The 16329-nt window shown below is 39.5% G+C and overlaps 1 protein-coding gene and 1 long non-coding RNA gene across 10 annotated transcripts in view; one reads left to right on the plus strand and one right to left on the minus strand.

Moving 5' to 3' along the window:
• The window catches only part of OTUD7B (OTU deubiquitinase 7B), a 62316-nt gene extending 47370 nt beyond the window's left edge, over window positions 1-14946 (minus strand). For 2 of the 4 annotated variants that reach the window (XR_014023625.1, XM_081307006.1), the window contains exon 1: window positions 13537-14939. The gene's annotated coding sequence lies outside the window, so the exon portion shown is untranslated. Of the gene's footprint in view, window positions 1-12837; window positions 13382-13536 lie in introns of those variants that run through there. The other 2 variants (XM_081307008.1, XM_081307007.1) reach the window with 2 other exon arrangements.
• LOC308656236 overlaps window positions 13246-16329 on the plus strand; it is a 51005-nt gene continuing 47921 nt past the window's right edge. For all 6 annotated transcript variants that reach the window (XR_014023642.1, XR_014023643.1, XR_014023644.1 and 3 more), the window contains exon 1: window positions 13246-13384. This is a non-coding gene — a long non-coding RNA (uncharacterized lncRNA). The remainder of the gene's footprint in view (window positions 13385-16329) is intronic.

The following is a 16329-nucleotide window of genomic DNA, read 5'->3' on the forward strand; positions in this document are numbered from 1 at the left end:
GAACCTTTTAAATAAAGAATTACTGTGGGTTCCACCTATTTTTATGACTTATTTATATATTTACAGAGAACATGCAATATATGTAAATGGTAACATAATATAATAATGGTTACCAGCATTCCCTTTGGAATCCATCAGAGCTATATCTAAATCTTCTATCACTTTTTTGCTTGTAATCTTGGCTGTTATTTAACTTCTCTATGCCTTAGCAGAAACCTCATCTGACATTCACTATGATATCCTTGGCACCTTAAACATAAATCATAAATACTAGTGAGCCATAGTAATAAATATTTTGAATGAACTAATCTGTAAGTGGGTATAACAATATTTTATGGAATTGTGACAAGTATTTAAATGAGGTCCTATATAAAGCACATAGTATAACTCAGGGTTGGTTCTGGAATTAAATAGTAAAGTTTTCCTCCCTTTACTCCAGGTCAGAAGTAACAGAAACAGCCATGAAAAAGAATAAGATGGGATAAGGGTTATAGAAGCCAAGCATTGGAATATGTTTACTATTAGGGACCTAATCTTAAAATTCGGCAATATTTAGTCTTTACTAAATATTCAACACAGGAACAGGCCCTCAATAGGAGCATAATAAATGTTAGTTGATTCAGAAAATGCTATTTTGAATCCTCAAGTGTCTCTTACCACATAAAAGCATGGCCAAAAAGAAAAGAGGGACAAGAAGGAGTAGTAACTACATGTTAAACTAACTACATATTACAAAGGATTTTTAGAAGGGTATTGAACCTATTAACAAAAATAGGTTCACAATTGGTTCACAGTACTTACTCTCCTCAGGTAATAAGATTTATTTTAAGTAAATTGTTCTTAACTATTGACAGGTAAATAAGTCTGGAAGATCTGAATCCAAAACTGTCTTCCCTTCCTTTACTCCAAAAAAAGGCTAATGATCCAAAAAGACTTAACCCATAAATTGTTAATCCAATGGCCTACCCACTTGCAAAGGAGAAACTGGAAGTCAAAGAGAATATGTACTGAAATCCCAAACTGGAAGGAATCTTTCCCTTGAATACACAGAACTAAATCTCAGAAGACAGCTCTAAGAAACCCAGACCACTGTTGCATTATGAGCATTATAAACATAAGTATACACATTCAATGTCTAAATATATGGAAAACCTATAGAGAACTGAAACAGCTTGTGGTTAAACCTCATCATAATGTGGTCTTCAACTTCCCATTTCATTTCCCAGGCTCTTGCACTGTGTTTTTAACCACTTGACCCATATCCTCTTAAGCAATAAGAAATAGGACAAAGAACCCTGAATGACAGTAAAAAGAATGGCTCTACACTAAGTTCTACCACTTACCAAGCATGCAAACATAAACTAGTTACTTAAACTCTCTGAATTCAGTACTAACTAGAAAAGTTGGACTAGATTTTATGCTGTACAAAGAAAGAGTCCCACCAAAGTACCCCTTTGTAGAGATGCATCAGAAACCAAGTAATCTCAGTTCCCCTATAGCTATAATTCATTTGAAAATGTGTATACTATCCTTACCTAGCCCTTTTCCACAATAATCAATTATCAAAATCTATTTATTTTGAAATCTCTCTTCCTTTCTTCATTAGGGAAACTATAATCTCTAAACTTGTACATAATTCTACATGACTATATTGGTATTTAGTACCCATGATTTTTCATATTACTGTTTATCTCTCTTTTTTTTTTAAAGAGAGAGAGAGAGAGAATTTTAATATTTATTTTTAGTTTTCGGCAGACACAACATCTCCGTTTGTATGTGGTGCTGAGGATCAAATCCAGGCCACACGCATGCCAGGCGAGCGTGCCACTGCTTGAGCCACATCCCCAGCCCTACTGTTTATCTCTTATGTAAATATTCGGTACTCACAACTAATTATTAAGTTCTTGATGACTTCTAACTCCACCCCTGAGGCCTAACTTTTAAAAGAGAAAATATCTAATAAAATGTTTGTTGTTGATAGTAACTATTATTTTGGACAAGTCATTTATATTTTCTGGTCCTCATTTTTCTCACCCAGAAAATGATGACAATATGCAAATTACTCTTCAGTTCTAAAATGCTACATGATGATGATACACACACACTGCTATATAACCTGTATTTGTTTCTATTTCTTTTATTTTATATATGCATTTATGTATATGTAATTATGTCTTTAACCTAGAATGTTGATTCTCAAGAGACCAATTCTCCTACTATTTGTTTATTTACTGGGTTAACACCTCATTGGCATCTCCTTAGTACATCTTGCCCAGATTCTAGTACATAACAGATGTGCAGTTGAAAGGAATTTACAGTCTCAACTAGGCAGCAAGCATCAAGGAACATTTGTATAACCTTAATTTTCATAATGAACTAGTATATTACAAAAAATATACAAAGGTGATGTGAGAGAGAACTAATCTAATGTAGTTAAAATGAGAAGCTACCTTGTGTCAAATAGCAGGAATTTATTTTAGGCAACCAAAGAGCCTATGTGTAGCAACTCTTAAGTGTAACTCTCAAATTCTATTTTCGGAGTTCTGAGAAGAAGTCTTTAACCCCTGGTCAGTAAACATCCAAGCATCCTTCATGTCAAAGAAGATTCTTTATCTTCTCCGTTACCACTGATGGAAATTTTTAGAAATGAATGGTTTAAAATTCAGGTGAGCTCTCAGTTCAAAGGAGACAAAAGCGAATGCTCACAAAAGAACACATAGAACAGGCAAGTTCTAAAAACAGATGAGAACCTGCCATCTGAAACACATTTTTGTTAGCATTTTATTTTGCTATTGTCTTGCCTGAAGTACTTATACTAGACTATTTCATGTAAAATATCAGGGTTTTTTGGTTATTATTCTTTTTCTTTTCCCCTATGGTGCTGGGGATCAAACCCAGAACCTCATGCATGCTAGGCAAGTGCCCTATCACTCAGCTTTGTTCCCAGCTCTCAATGTATTAACACTAAATCCTCAGAGAAATCTCCTTTTCCTTTGACATCAGCTATTAATGATTCAAATGGCAGTAGTAGACCAACTTATTTAAATAACCCTGACTTTTCAAAGAACTATTTTAGAACCCAATACCAATATTTCCAAAACTAGTCTATTTAAGATATTTCCCAGGTAGGTATCTGTAGAAGATAGTTTAGATATTAAGTTTGACATAGTCAAGGTATAAGGAATATAAAGAATCCTAAGCCAGGTTTTAAGGATGAGAATAAGCAGAATCTATTTAAACATTTTACACTGATCTCTTTTCATCTGCCACTGTTCCTGAATCCCATTCTATAATATCAGTAAACAACAGATATCTACTAATTCCTGCTATTTACTGTTTCTGTTCCCTTTCCTTACTTAAACATTTGCTTCCTCTCCCTCAGAATAGTTTTGGGAACCACACTGTAATGGTCTGGCACTAGGAGCAGGATTCTTAATCTCTACCTTCCCTATTAAGTCCTCAGTAAAAACAAAGAGCCACAGGCAATTTTATCTTCCATGATTTTCCCTGTCACCAGATCTTCCTTATGAAGTCTAGGAAAGAGACATGGGGCTGGCAGGAAAGGAGAAGAAAAAGTTATTTACTTATAGGAAATGTAAGCTTATTAAACCCAACTCAATTAATTACATGTAGGTATTCACATCTCAGGCTTATTTTCCAGAGCCTACTCTAGCTAACAATTCTTACAACCTTCTCAAATACACCAAATGTATACTCAGAAATAAAAACATTCTATCAAAAATTTGAACTAATGAGATGGACATCATTACCCTAGGTACATGTGTGATTGCACGAATCTCAACAACAGTACAATCAGAGAGCTGAAATGGTGTGCTCCATTTGTGTATGATGAATTGAAATGCATTCTGCTATCATGTTCAAGTAGAACAAATAAAATAATAAAAAAATTGAGCTAAAGAAAACTGCAAAAGAAAGCTAGCTTCGAACTAAGATTCAGAAATGTACTTTAGAAGTATAAATGGATTTAGGATTATCCACTTCAAAAAAAGCCCATAACGCCATTCTTCAAGAACTGCAAAAAGAAATCAAGATTATGTATTCAATTTAAACATACAAAATTATCAATATTTGACTGTTTTTTACCTACCAAATGCAATTTCATGTAGATCACCTTAATATTTAATGAGGATAGAGAGATTTACTATGAGGCCAAAACAATGTTATACTGGGACTATACACTGAAGAATTAAAAGAATTTTAAAACCTGCATTTGAAGCTTTCAAAACAACTTAGCCTCATCAATAAAAAAGGAAAGTGTGGTTAAAAGTGTATGTACCTATGTATGTATGAATGTTGTTTATCAGGCTTTTCTTCTTTAGAGGCCAAAGACTTAGCAGTATTTAGCAAGTAAACAGATAGGCTGCTTTTTTTAAATGCCCATCTCCAATGAAGATGTCAAGACCTTGATGACAAAAGCAGAATCTGATAGCTAGTGAAATGAGTCCGGCCACAGGCACACACTGCCTCAAAAGCCACGAGGATCAACTCCCAGGAGTTTCCCCATTGGGATGATATCACCTATCAATTCCCGTTTCATTTTCCAAGGAATGTTTGCTCTCACCTTCCAGTCAAGGAAATTAATCTTGACTGCTCTCAACATTTATGCACATTTCAATATGATTTCCAGTTCTGAATGTTTCTTTACAAGCTTCTTTAATATGGAGGTCACCCTAATATTCAAAATTAAACTAAGAATTCAACAACACAAAGGATGGTGTTTAATTTCTTATTCATTAATCTACCTATTTAGTCACTATGACTAAGTTAAGTTACTGTGGCAAGCCCCACAAAGGATACAAAGATTAAAGAGTACACTTATCTGTTTTCAAGGAGACTACAGTGTGGTAGAAGAGGCATGCCAACAGCACAAACAAGCCAAACTACAAGACTGTACAAATACCACATGACAAGTACTAATAAAATGATAGGATTCAGCAGTGGGCAAGATCACAGCCTGTTAGAGAGAAAAAAAAATCAGAAAAGGTTTCATGGAAGAGAGAGTTTACACTGAGACTTGGTTTTTAACAAAGCAATAGAATAGAGATTTAAAGATGAGGTGAATAAACTAGATCTGCATGTAGATACATCTGAGAAACAATGTTTAGAGAAAAAGTTGTAAAAGGATAGTATAGTATTCCATTTATGTAAGATTTCAAAACAAAACTATATGTTGTTTATGAATATATGTGAAAAAATATGTAAAACATGAAATGATAAACACAAATTCAGGTCAGTAATCCCTTGCTAACAAAGGGGAAGGGAGGGCAGAACTTCAGCTAATCTATAACACTTTATATTTTATAGATCTAAAACAAATATAAAATGTATTGATCATCAAATTTGGAATGTGAGGTCAAATTTATCTGTTTGGGGTTTTTCCCCTAAAATTTTCTAAATGTTTGAAATATCACATTATGTATGATTTTTAAATCAAGAAAGTATCAGATAACTGGAGGAATCATTAACTCAAAAACAAGAGGAGTAGTTTCTATTCCCTCTAAACTTTAAAGAAACTTGATTAGTTTAGCTTTAGGCTAGAAAGGGGCTCTCCGATCCCTTACACAGTGTGCACAAGAGGCAAGGCATTTAAAACAGTGTGGAGAGGGGGCTGACAATATTGGACAAGAAGGAAGTTTTTATTGCCATTCTAAATCATATAGCTGAGGGAGCGAGAACCACCTTCCACATAACTTAAATGCCAGCGTAACCAAGTCATCTCCCCCAAAACAAAGCCAAGGAAACTTCCAGCTACACAGGAATTTAGACAAAAACTCACTGTGAGGAGATTTTTCTGTGCCTCCTCTCTCCCCTCCCTTGCCCCAAACATTCACAAACAAAAACAAAATGTACCCTTGCCCACTTGAGAAAGAATTAAGAATTGGCAGCTCTGCTAAAGTGGACAGTTTCCAAACCAAGGCCCTTCTCTGGGGAAGATGTTGACAAAACTCAGAAAAAAGAATAAGGAAATCACAGATCAGTCAAGTTTTCAGGAAGACCATCAATGGAAGGTATCCACTTTTCTATAGTCCCTTGAGTCCCAACTTCCTCCAGGAAAATCTAAGACATTCTAAGATACATTCTATTCTGTTCTTTCCCCAGCAAAAATGTCCAAAATCAAAATCCAAACTCTCACTCAAAACCGATTTCCCTTCATGAAAATCCATTATAGTTAAAAATGTAGGGCTGGGGATATAGCTCAGTTGGTAGAGGGCTTGCCTCACATGCACAAGGCCCTGGGTTCAATCCCCAGTACCCACCCCCCCACACACACACACACACAAAAAAAAAAAAAAAAAATTCAAAGAAAGAATCTGAGTTTAATGACAAATCTTGTTTGGGGGGGGATAAAATGTACTGTCTGGCATATAATTCATAGACTATTTACCTTTTTTTAAAGTTTCACTGGCACAACTCAAAATTAAGTTTAAAAGAAAACTTCAATTGTAAGTGGCACAGGTTTGTAATCTCAGTTACTGGGGAAGCTGAAGCACGAGGATCACAAGATCAAGGCTAGCCTAGGCAACTTGGGGAGACTCTGACTCAAAACAAAGTGAAAAAGGCTGGGAATATAGCTCAGTGGTAAAGCACCCCTGGGTTGAACTCTCAATACCACAAAAAGAACAAAGAAAACAACTTGAAGAGAACTCAGCAGGAGAGATAGAAACTCAATAACACAGATACCTTGACATTCTTCAACATCTGAATTATTACAGCTGAAGAATCCTAATATACTATTCATCCCGCTCCAGGGAAACCAACTGCCCCAAGCCAAAATCCCTCTTCCAAAAGGTACTCTCAGGGTAGGTCTTCCTCATTCAAGAACCTAGGAAGAGATCAGGATTCACACTTTGGATTGGTTAAAAAGGACAGTAGAATGGGCAGAGTCCCTCTGTCTTCTAACACAATGTAAAGTGGCAGAATGAAACACTGGAACGGGGCATGGGAGAAAACACATTAATTAATCATCTAATACATACCAGTCACTGAAGATTGAATTCTATTAAAGCATAATAGTCTATACAGTTCTTTGATTCTATAAACATGATCACCCTCAACAAAATGTTATGGTTAAACATAAAGAAGTTACTAAAAGGTTCTTCTGCTTTGTCCTGCTCCAATCTACTCTTCATACTACCAACATAAATAATCTTTCTTGGATGAGAAATCTGTCACTCAAAAAAAAAAAAAAATCCTTAAATGGCTCATCAATTACTGGCCATGGCTAGCATGCCCTGGGTTCAATCCCCAGCCCAAACACAAAATAGATAACACTACTTACTATCCATGCCCCCAGCCTATCCTTGCCCTCCAACCCTCTCCTCCAGCCATATTACTAAAAAAAAGTTTGATTGCTGCACTCCTTTAAACTTTTGTTTAAGCTACTTTCTTAGCCTGAAGTGACTTCTCCCCAGTCTTCTGTAGGGAACATGCTTATCTTTCAAGATTCAGCTGCAAATGTCATCTCCTCCAGGAGGCTATTTCCAATCTCTGCATGCCTAAGGCAGAACTGGCCTTTGGGCCCCTACATTCCCCCCACTGCAGCATCTATCACACATCATTCCCTCTACATATTTACACATTTGTCTCACCCCACTAGACTGTTATATAATTTGTAGGTAGAGACTGACCCATTTCCATCTCTTCAGTCCTTAGGAGATATCCAGCATTACTGGATGGAGTAGAACAGAAAACAGGAGAGGAGAAGGAGGGACCAATTCTGACGGCCTGGACAGTGGGGAATATCATGTTGAGGTTTACCAGTACCACTATCTCTGCCCTTCCTCTCTTTCCCTAAACTCTAGTTCTCTGAGAACTTGCTACAGCTACCACATTTATGCTGAATAACTGCAAAACTGCATTTCCAGGTTTGTTAACCCCACCTGTATCCCAGCTATAGGCTCATAACTCTCACAACCAGAACAATTTTCATTTGGACATTTCATCCACTTTAAATCTAGTATGTTCCAAAGAACTAATCATATTCTCCTAAAAAAATGAGGAAACATTCTAACTTCTTTCTTTATTAATGTCTCAGATACCCAGACTTATTTTGTCATGGTCATACCTGCCTTGTCACTCTCTTGGATCTTCAATATCCAAGCCTTCACTAATTTTAATTTCTTTGAATCTTTTTTCCACTCTTCTTATTCCAGCCTCCACAGATCTTAACTCAGGCCTCGTCACTTCACACACTCCTGGTGACAATCTCCCTTCCCTCTAAGCCAATCTGTGTCTGTCATCATATTGCTATCCTAATCAAAATCCTCAGTGATTTCCTATTTCCTATCACTTAAAATGTAAACTTAAAAACTCGATTTTTTTAAGACCCCCACATAATATAGCTCCAAACTAACCAACCCACTACATTTCATTGCTGTGTATATCTGTCTTATCACTGCCTCAACAACATCTTAGATATGGTCCTATTTTCAAGATTTTGCTTGGTTCCTTTCAGCTTCAAAACAGAATGATCTTTATTATCCTTAGTACCTCGTATATTTTGATTTTTTTAAAGATTTAACATTGATAACTACCTTAGAATTCTTCTACCAAAATACCTAGGTCTATCCTATGTAATTGATAATATATTTTCACATTTAAAAGGTGTCGAGCATATTAACAGAAGATCAACAGGTATTAATTCCTTCCTATTTCCCTTACTTCCAACTGGACTGTAAACTCAAGTGTACAAAGTTGTCATTTTTTTTCTAATCCTCTGCACAATAGTATAGAACTGAATTCATAGTAGGTCACCCCCTATCCAAAACTATTTCTGAGATTAAATAAAGGGATAAGACATAATCTTTAAAACATGCAGTTGAAAAATAATCTCAATCTAGCTATACAAAATAAGATTTTTCTATTATTCCATCTCTAATTTCCAACTCAGAATTGCTACAATCTCCTCATTCAGGAGGTACTAACCTGTACTCATGACATCACAAAAGTAGTTTTGTAATGAACTACAAGCGGGGGTGGGGCGGCAGGAATAAAGTAAAGCAAGTCAACTAAAAGAACAGTGGTTAAAGTTGTTTTTTGTTTTTTTTTTACTTCTTGCAAGTATATACTTCCTATTCCTTTTTTTTTAATTGTCCATATTTTCAAAGAAGTTTTCCTCAGAAGGAAAAATCTAACAGACTTTGAGTGAAGCTGCTATGTAAAGGAGCCTCTACAGATCCCAAGACCTTTGAGAAAACCACCTTAATCTTCAAATGCAGCATAATGCAGTGAGATTCCTCCAGATATTGTGAGTAAAAGGCTCATTCAGGCTGGAACATCATCTATCAATCATTCTTAGGCATGAGGCAGACAGTCTGAGAGGCCACACTGGACCTACTCAGATTTTGAAAAGAAATTAGTTTACATTAATATACTCAGGACAGTCCAGTCTTTTTTTGTTTATTTGGTTTTTTGGGGTAGGAGGAGGTACCAGGGATTGAACTCAGGGCCACTCAGGCACTGAGCCCCATCCCCAGATCTATTTTGTATTTTGAGACAGGGTATCACTGAATTGCTTAGCACCTTGCTTTTGCTGAGACTGGATTTGAACACGCTATCCTCCTGCCTCAGCCTCCTGAGCAGCTAGGATTACAGGCGTGGACCACCTCATCTACCTGGATAGTGTAGTCTTAATTATACACAAATTGATTATTCACCTTGTGGATTTCTAAGGCCAAATCTTTAATTCAAGATTATCTGCTATTTGCCATCATTGTATTCTTACCATCAGGTAAAACTGTTTTAGAAAAGTAAATCTCATTTCAACTTCACTAAAATCCTAAAATAAATCTGGGTTAAAATATAATGCATTTTCAAAAGCAAGAAATGTCTTAAATTCTGAATTTCTATATCAGTGTTCCCTATGTTAGTAGCAGTAATTAACAGTTAAATGTACTTTGAAATATAATACCCTCCTTACCATAAGCTCTTGAGAACCCAGCCGTAGTCTTAAGATTTCCCCACAAGTTGGTACACTGTTCGATGGGCACAAGCAGAAATCAGCAGAGAAAGGTGTGTAAACACAAAAACTTCTACGAGGAATCTTATATCTCCTTGCTGCATCCCTTCAAGCCAAAATGGTAAAGAGAAGCAGAAGAGTCACAATGTACCGGTGCCCGCCTGACTCCTTGTCCCTGAGTTCCTGGACCAAAGGGCTGAATACTTCTCATTAAATTCATCCTTTGTTCAAGGACCTACAATGATTCTATTGACCCTTCTATCAACATCCAACAGTCTGGCCTCTGAGTCCTTCCACCCTCTTGCCTGTTCTACCCATGACCTGACCAACCCATATTCTCATTCTCATGACCCCCCCCACACAATTTAGTCATTCACACCATCATTGCACTCTGTAAATTCTATAATTTCTCTTTGGATGATCCTTTCTTTTCTTCCTAACACCAAAAAACTGTTTCATTTACTTGAATGTTCATACTCATTTTACAGATAGAGAAGTAACTCGTCCAAGGTCACATTGTAAAAAAAAAATCAAACCAAGATTTCAACCAAGGTTTGTCTGATTCCATAGTCTATACCTCTTTATGACTAATCCATAGCCTCCCAAGTCCATTTCAAAATGTACTAGTTCAGTAATCTCCCCTGGTTTATCTAATTGTTACTTCACATTTTGTCAGCCCTTACAAACTACTCTTGTAGCACATTAAACTTGGTTTTGTTAATATGCTGTTTCCTAAATGTTAAAGCTTATGATAGCTTAATTTAAAAGAAGAAAAAGTCCTTTCTATATTTAAAAAAAATCAACATAATTCAAGATTCCTTTCAATACACAATGGGGGAGGGGAGGTTAGGGATGTTGAATCTAGAAGTGCTTTACAACTGTACCACATCCCCAGTCCTTTATATTTTTTTGAGACAGGGCCTCACTAAGTTGATGAGGCTGGCCTTCAACTTGTGATCATCCTGTCTCAATCTCCCATACTGCCGGGATTATAAATAGGTGCCTGGCCCCAGTTATACAAATGTTTAATTATTTGAATTTATCAGGAGCTACTGAGAAAATTCCAGTCTGCTATTCCACAGCTTCTAAGTTCCCATAAGAAGGATGTTACTGAGGTCACATTTCAAAGCACGATTAGAGGGTCTTTCCTTTCAATGGGGTAAGTGGGTAAAAGAAAGCATATTTCCCTATATATACACAGAAACAGACTCACTGTAATTGGCCTCTGCCATTTTCCTTTAGCATGCTTGAGATATTCAGGAACTCCAAAATTTTAATAAGTGGTACATAGAGTCCCCATAATAATGTGGAAACATTTTTAATATTGAAGTATTCCATCATAACTCTCTTGATTACATATCTCAATTCCTAAATTTATTCAACACTTTTAATCATACCCCGTAGATTAATATATGCAGTTCAGCTAAGGGAAGTTACAAGATAGATATAAGCCGAATCTACACATATTGGCACCAACCAACTCATGGAGAATAAAGCAAGACACTGGGAGAGTTATAGTGATTTTAAAAAATGAGATTTTAGTCTCTAAATGAAATCTTTTTTTCGCCAAGCAAACAAGGTGACAGGGGTAGATACTAAGCAATTAATGATTCAGAACACTTTCAAGGTGTTGATGACAAAACACCAAATTCTAATAATTAGCATTTATTACTGGTCATCCTGCCTTATACAAGTTATACCCTTTCTTTTTTAATATTTATTTTTTAGTTGTAGTTGGGCACAATCTTTATTTTTATGTGGTGCTGAGGATTGAACCCAGGGCCTCACAGGTGCTAGGTGAGCGCCCTACCACTGAGCCACCACCCCAGTCCCTCATATAGCTCTTTCATTGGCAAAGTTTATTTATTTATTTATTTATTGAGGGAGACTTTGGTATTAAATGAAAGGGATAAATCAAATCTGGCAACACCAACAAAAATCAGTAATAGTTTGGAAACTTTCATTTTTCCTTCTTGCTTTAATGTGTAATGTCCAAAGAAATATTTGTTCAATTCTGAATTATTCATGCTAATGGATAATTATTGGCAGAAAGGTGCCGATAATCCAAAATGGGAGGAAAGGCTTTTTTTAAATCTATTTTGGTTTTGAAATATGTTTTCAGCATATTTATCTTCTCAATTATTCTTGGTATGATCTAATATTTGTATTCATTTGCAAAGTCTAAGTACACAGTAACTGGCCACTTAGTCTAGGAGGTGCTCTGAGGCATGCCAGTTTGCTAGTGGAAATGAAGACTGCTTTTCAGCCTGTACATGAGTAACGTCAATTTAATTTACTTTATAGTTCTGTTCAGCTTTCAAAATATCAATAGACTAACACACACCAGCTTGGTTACTAAATTTTAAAAGACCTGCTTGAAAAAAAAAAAAAGGACAAAGAATGTAATTAATTCTTCACTGTTTGTCTATAATGTATTCATCTGGAAATTATGCACAGCAAATGTTTAACTACAAGTCTGAGTCTGATTCTCCCTAGCCACCCAGCCTAATTCCCTGCAGACTTCTCTACCCCATCAGGAATGTAATGTCAACTTTAAAATATTGCGGGACTAACTACTCTTTGGGGCTAGTCCTACCACTACCTCTTCTCTCTACACCAATCTTTCCCACCTTTGAAATCGGTCCCGAAAGACAAAGGGATTCAGTTTCCTCCACGACCACCTAAACACACAGTAGAAGCCAACGACTGAAAAATCACCAGCCTCTGATTTTCTAGATAAAGCATTTGATACCGTACTTATAAAAAGGGGAAATAAGTCAAAATCTGCTAATTCTTGGCTTTGCAGTCTTAAAAAAAAACTCCCGGCAAAGTTCTGGGAGGACTTCTTAAAATCTCACCAGTCAGCTTCTCCCAACTTTGCGATGTCACCGTCGGGGCTGCGCCCAGAGGAGCCGCGAGGTCAGACGGGCACCGACCCCCGAGGCGGGAGAGGAGCGCCGGTGCCCGCGAGCCGAGGGCTAAAAATACGGCGGCCGTAAACAGATCCCCTCCCTCGCCAGCCGCCGCTAGCCCGGCAATTACGGAGGAGTGAGCTCACGCAGCCCGGCTTACTCATCCTCAGCCTCTAAAGTTTCCACCGTCACGGCCACTTTCCTTTTTCTCAAGTTCAAGAGCCGGCCCCGAGTCCCCCGGCGCGTCTTTTCCGCCCCCTTCCTCCATGACGGCTCGCACCTCAGGCCGGCCCCGGAGCGGCCGTCTCCCCTGCCAGCCTCCGGGATCCCGAGGCTCCGGAGGCACTTCAGCCCGGCAGGAGGGAGCAGCCCGCACCTAACCGCCCTAAACTCCTCCACCTCCCCAAAGTCCGCTTGACAGGCGGGGACCGTCCCAACCGCCCGGCCCGCTCGGGGAGAGGCCGGCGGGGGAGCGACGCCGCGCCGCGCGCAGGTGAGACCCGGCGGGCGGGGACGGGGTGCCGGGAGGCGGCCGCAGGTGAGGCGCGGTCGGGGAGGAGGGGCGCGCAGTGCGGGGCAGAGGGCCGGGCGTGGGACCCGGAGGGGCGGGCGGGGCGGGAGGGAGTCGGGCTGGGGGCTCCGTACCCTCGCGACTCCCGGGCCAGGCCCTAGGCCGGGGCGGAGCGCGGGGCCCGGCCGCCGCTCCTCATTCCTCGGCAGTGACCCCGGGGTCCGGCCGGCCCCTCCCCCGACGACGATGGAGGCGGACACTGCGACCGCGGCTGTCGCTCCGCACAGGATCTGGAGCCGAAGTCAGACGGGACTGATCAGGACTGGCCTCTCCCAGGGGCTTTCTGCCTGCCCCACACCCGGCCGCCGCTCCGACTCCGGCGGCTGGTTCAGGATCGGTGGCTTTCGGCCGTCCGGCCGGAAACAAGCGCCAGTTTCCGGCCGGAGCGGGTTGGTGGTGACACCCAAGCCGCCCCCGGGCCTCCTCCCGCCCCGCCCCGCCCACTAGCAGCCCCGCCTTCAGCGCCGCTCCCGGGGCTGTGGCTGGTTTGGCGTTTGCCCTGCGAGTGACCCGGTGCTTTCCTGCCCTGCCTTCCTAAAGCCCCTGGACCGAACGTCTTGAATAGGAGCTGGAGGGTATAGGGTAGACTTTTGAGAATTTTGAGTAGAGTGAACTGGCTCCAACCCTTTGGGAAGGAACAGAAAGGGGTAGGCTAGTTCCAGAAAGGTGAGAGGATGGAAATACTTTAGGAAAAAAAAAGTGAAATTTTAGTTACTCTACACAATCATCTGGACTGAGACGGAAAATTAACAGCGCTTCTTCCAAAACAGCCTCCACCCAGTTATGCATTTCCCCTGTTCCTGTGCTCTTGAAGTGAACATACCCTTCTCTATAAACACTTAATATTTACTTGCGTAACAACAATACCCTGTTGACACATCTGCCTTAGAATGTTAGCACAATCAATAAAAGTTATGTCGCACTTTGTGCTTGTAATAGCTTTTACAGCATTACAGCATAATTTGACTCAAATATTTATTGAATTCCTACTATGTGTAATGCAATGTGCGCAATGATATTGTGGAGGTAAAAACAGTACATAATTCCAGTCATCTAAGATCTTACAATTTAGTAAAATATATAAAACTTTCACATAAGGCAGAACTCACATATGTGCTATGTGAGTTACAGTAAGCTATGAATTTGAGAACATAAATAAGCCATCTGTGCCACATAGTAGAACTTCCACATTTGTTAAACGAATAAATAAACAGGAGAATGTGGAATGTTTCAAATAAGAGGCGTTGAATAACTATCTATGACAAAACAGAACCAGCTCCTGTTACAATACAACCAAAGTAATCCTAAATTTTAATTCATATTCCTAACATTATGGCACCTGGTGTGCATATTCAAGACAGTGTTTATTGTCTAAATTGTGCTCCTTAGGCCTAGGTAAAATAAATATTACAGTTAACTTCTCCTTCCTCTCACTACTTCTTGCAGTTCAGTTTCTGACACCTGAAAAAGGAAACTTCCTAAACAGTAATGACTCTTCAGAATACCCTGAAGTTTAAAAGTTGAAGATTGCTGGGCATGGTGGCACATGCCTGTAATCCCAGACACTCAGGAGTCTGAGGCAGGAGGATAGAAAGTTCAAGGCTAGCCTCAGAAACTTAGTGAGGCCCTAAGCATAGCAAGAGGTTCTGTCAAAATAAAAAGTAAAAAAGGTCTGGAGATGTAGCTCAATGGTAAAGCACCCCTGGGTTCAATCCCCTGTGCAAAAAAAAAAAAAAAAAAGTTGAAGATTTAAGAATGAATGGGCCTAGAGTCATGCTTACATATCCAGATCAAGCAAGTCAGAGTGCTTGGCATGGGACATGTACAGGGCCTTCAATACAGACTAACAAACAGAGACATTGGACCTTGGTTTAAGTATTTAAATGGGGAACCACAAAATTTGGCCACTGTTCAGTGGCAAATATAAGGAGGAGAGTAAGACAAGATTAGTTATCTATGCTGATGCTAACTGAACTCCATTGACGCACCCACCCCTTACCAGTTAAATTTGAGGTAGGAGGGCAGAATGAGAAGCTCAAAATTCTGAAAGCCATTTACTACCACTGCCACTGACTCATGAAGACCAGGAATGAGCTGCGCACAGTGGCACATACCTGTAATCACAGCAACCCGGGAGACTAAGACAGGAAGACAGCAAGTTCCAGGTCATCCTCAGCAACTTAGCAAAACTCTAAGCAACTCAGGAAGTCCCTGTCTCAAAGTAAAAAAGGTTAAAAAGGTTGGGAATGTAGCTTAGTGGTAAACACCTAGGAGTTCAATCCCCAGTACCAAAAACAAACAAACAAACCAGGTATGGAGTTCAAAGGCACTCTCTACCCTCAGCACAGGCAGACTCTTTCTTTTGGCAGGAACCACGAAAAGTTTCCAGATTCAAAAACTGGGCCAAGATGCTGGTCCAAGTTATTTAAGTGACCACACATTATAGTCCTGCCTGGAAATTTAGGGACCAGGAAGTGATGGGGTTGCAGTTGCTTTGTGCCTATTTCTTGCTCTGACCATCCATCACTCATTGTTGTTTGTGCAATTGCTCAATGGGCTGCTTGTCTGTGGTCAGCCCAGGCTGTGTGGGTAGCAGTGTGGTCAGCTGGGCTGGGAGCCAGGCCACCTGGGTTCTGGTCCCAGCTCAGCCAACCCCTAATCCATTAATTGACTCCCTTCCTATGCCTATGCATCTTTCTCTCCCTAGAAACTAGAGGCCTCCTCTCTAGTAGTGTACAGCCATTTAGGCTGTCACTATATAGATGCATAAAAGGAGCTGTCTGATATAAATGTCACGGCAGCCTGAACACAGATGATTATTTTTTGCTCCCAGGTGGAATTATAATAGTACAGAAAGAAAGTAAAAA

Source organism: Spermophilus citellus (assembly GCF_964194105.1).
Source record: "Spermophilus citellus genome assembly, chromosome: 9".
NCBI classification, from domain to species: domain Eukaryota; kingdom Metazoa; phylum Chordata; class Mammalia; order Rodentia; family Sciuridae; genus Spermophilus; species Spermophilus citellus.